The sequence below is a fragment of the Dioscorea cayenensis genome, chromosome 9, assembly GCF_009730915.1.
Source record: "Dioscorea cayenensis subsp. rotundata cultivar TDr96_F1 chromosome 9, TDr96_F1_v2_PseudoChromosome.rev07_lg8_w22 25.fasta, whole genome shotgun sequence".
In the NCBI taxonomy this organism is placed as follows: Eukaryota; Viridiplantae; Streptophyta; class Magnoliopsida; order Dioscoreales; family Dioscoreaceae; genus Dioscorea; species Dioscorea cayenensis.
The window spans coordinates 12,765,263-12,768,776 of record NC_052479.1 but is presented as its reverse complement, the minus strand read 5'-3'; the positions used below and the strand labels follow the sequence as shown (position 1 = coordinate 12,768,776).

Below are 3,514 nucleotides of genomic sequence, written 5' to 3'. Positions count from 1 at the left end.
TCATTGGACCAAAGGTGGTTCCTTAGATAAACTAAACTCTTATCTGGGTGATTGGTTCCTTAACATAATTGGGTGGGCATTTAACACGTTCCCCTTGATTGCATTTCCATTTCATGATCCTCGATAATAAGGCACCTAGCTAGCTAAAGTTCTTATTATCTAACTATAAGAAATGAATTCAAACTCTTTCAATTATGGGAGATCATTCATACACTTGGGCTCTTGCTAACTAGGTGTGCTATCAATCATAAGCTAAGGTCCTAGCTACTTCTAGACCTATGGCCACAAATTTGCATTCTTGCTAACTAAATTCATGTTTCAAGCATTACCATAGCTAAATATCAATACAAATTAGAATAATGCACACTAAGTTAAGAAACCATACTACAAACAAGATTCGCAGACAAAACGCACCAGAAGATGTCGTAATCACTCATAGATGAGAGTTTCATATAAAATTCAGCACAAATATGCAGAAAAACAAGGATCCTATGATTCCTCAAAATCCTAAAAAAGTGTTGATGAGAAAACTGAGTTCTCCTCGAAGCTTGACCCCTCCTTTGATTTCTCTCCAATCTTCACTGTGAAATAAGATGAATCCTCCTTGAGAATGTTTGATGATTGACACACCCCGGTGTGTGTACACACCAGAAAGTCTGGGTTGTGGTAGAAATGATCGGTGAGTGGGTAATCCATATCGCACATAGAAAGTGACAAAAATTGCTATTTAACTATGATGAAGATAATTCAAAAGTTGTGTGAACGATATCAATGCAAATAGAAATAAAAAGAATAAGAAGGAGACACAATAACATGATATGAGGGCAATCGATGGAAATTGGGGGCACTCGGACATTTGCTCACCACGAGGCTATTGTTTCAAGTGCGGGACCAATCATTATGTCTCTTAGTTGATGTTTAATGAGTCTTGGAAATCCTAAAATACACCTCCCAAACCTAAGGTCAACCGTGACTAACTCTACACTATGCCCGGTGAAAAAGAGTACTCTCAAAGCCTCACACTGTGCAAGGTTGCTTAAAGCTCTAGGGACTCCGAGTAAATAACCCTATTCCCTAATATAGTCTAATCCTTTTGATGCAGAGTGAAATACCCTAGTTACAATTAAGCCCCAACACTAAGGATTACTTCAATGCTTCACTCTATTGCTTGCGCAACTAAGCCCCATCGGAGTACCTCTCTTAGCACTTAACTCTATTGTGACCGCAAAAAACTCTTAAAACATAGAGGTTGGGTAAATCACACCGGAAGGGAAAGGGCACATTCCGCTTCCTCTTGACTCACCCTCTCAACCCTCTCCAATCTAGCTTTGTCTAACCATCATGGAGTGTCACTCATCCACAAGGTTTGAGTGCGAGGTTGAGAGGTGATCTAATCTCTCCTCTGGGACATGTATAGAGTTAGGCATAGTTGACCTTAGATTTGGGACTATGTATTTAAGGATTTCCACGACTCACCATTGCATTGATTAGGAAGCATAATAGAGGGTTCTTACACTTGAAACGATTGTCCAAGGTGGAGCATTATCTGAGTACCCCATCTTTATTGATTGCCTTACCTACTCATTTACTCATGCTTTCTTACTTGTTGTTTTTACTTTTGAGGATTGAATCTTTGTCACACTTATCACTACTGATCTTTTAGATAGCTAAGAAGCGGATTAAGCGCTTTTATTCCCTACTCCCTGTGGATTCAATACCCGCTCATCCGGGATTATTACTTCGACAAACCCGTGCACTTGCGGGATATACGCAAGGGGACCTTGTCAAATTTTTGGCGCCGTTGCGGGGAGTATGCGTTTAGAGATACTTTGCACTTTGTTTTCTTAGCTATTTCACCATACATTCTATTTCATATCTTCTTATTCTATCATCATTCTGATTTCTTTTTCTTTCTTTTTGGGTGCAGCTTCAGGTTATGACCCGAGGGAATCCCTCAATATTGATTGAAGGAGATCCTGATCTTGAACATACACTTAGAAGAAAAGGAAAGAGCCGGTGCAAGAACAATCTAATTTAGCTGATTTGGAAGTGGAAGGATCTGAAAACATGGCAGAACAGAACGAGCAACAGCGGACATTATCTGATTATGCCAGACCTTCAGTGTTGGGGACACAATCGAGCATTGTGCGTCCCCCGATTACAGCTCGGAACATTGAGCTGAAGCCGGCTTTCATCCACATGTTGCAGTAATCCGCACAGTTCAACGGTTTGGCCGATGAGGATCCAAACAGTCATATAGAGAGTTTTCTCAAGGTGTGTGATATGATGAAGATAAATGGAGTGGCAGATGATGCCATCAAGTTGAGAGCCTTACCATTTTCCCTAAAGGGGAGAGCGAAGCAGTGGCTACACCAATTACCTAGAGCATCGATTACTACATGGGAGGAGATGGTAGAAGCTTTTATTGCCCGTTATTTCCCTCATGGAAAGTCTGCACGCTTAGAAATGAGATCTCATCCTTTGTTCAGTTAGAGTTGGAGTCTCTATTCAAGATATGGGAAAGGTTCAAGGAGCTCTTGAGAAAGTGCCCACAACACGGATTTCCGGAGTGGATGATTGTTCAGACCTTTTATAATGGTTTGAACCCGAGTACAAGGAAACTCTTAGATGCGGCAGTAGGAGGTACCTTAGGTAGCAATACCCCCGATGAGGCCCATCAGTTAATTGAAGAAATGGGGTTAAACAGCTGCCAATGGAATGCTAGGGAGAACAAAAAAATAGCCGGTATCCATGAAATAGATGCGGTAACTTCATTGGCGGCTCAAGTGGAAAATTTGAGTAAGAAGTTAGATCTTCTAACTTCAAATAGAGTGGCGGCCATGACTAATTGCACCGGGTGTGGTGGAGGACATGCTCCCTCCGATTGCCCGATCTCTATTGGTGATGTTTCTTCGGTGGAGAACGTTGACTTTGTAGGTAATGGCATGAGACCTCAGGGAAACCCATATAGCAATACCTACAATCCGGGTTGGAAGAATCATCGTAATTTCTCATGGAGTAATCAGGGTCCACAAAACGCCATGGGGCCACGGGGTTTCCAACAACAACAACAAGCCTCTCAGGTGGACAACAGAGTCTCAGTTTTGGAAACCCGAATGAATGACTTAGAGAAGCACTTGACTAGATTTGTGCAATCTGCAAATACATGGTTTAAATCAGTCGAGGCTACACTTCGCAACCACACCGCCTCTTTGCATAACCTTGAAAATTTGGTGGGATAAATTGCGAAGTCTCTCTCTGAAAGGCCACATGTAAGCTTGCCGAGCAATACAGAGACCAACCCTAGAGAGCACGTGAAGGCGATCACTTTGAGGAGTGGTCGTGAGGTTAAAGGTAGGCTTCCGAGTGAGAAGCCAAAAGAACACGCACCCGAGGTTATAGAGGTAGAAAAGGGAACAAGCAAAGAGAAATAGGTGGCACCCCACCTTTCAAGCCAAGAATCCCTTATCCCTCTAGATTAAAAAATGACCAAGTGGATGAGCGAGTACAAGAA

General features: G+C 42.1%; 1 non-coding gene across 1 annotated transcript; it reads right to left on the bottom strand.

Moving 5' to 3' along the window:
- Positions 1-2,456: 2,456 nt before the first annotated feature.
- Positions 2,457-2,563, bottom strand: LOC120269667. Its single transcript, XR_005539310.1, has one exon. It is a non-coding gene; the product is annotated as a small nucleolar RNA R71 (small nucleolar RNA).
- Positions 2,564-3,514: the final 951 nt, after the last annotated feature.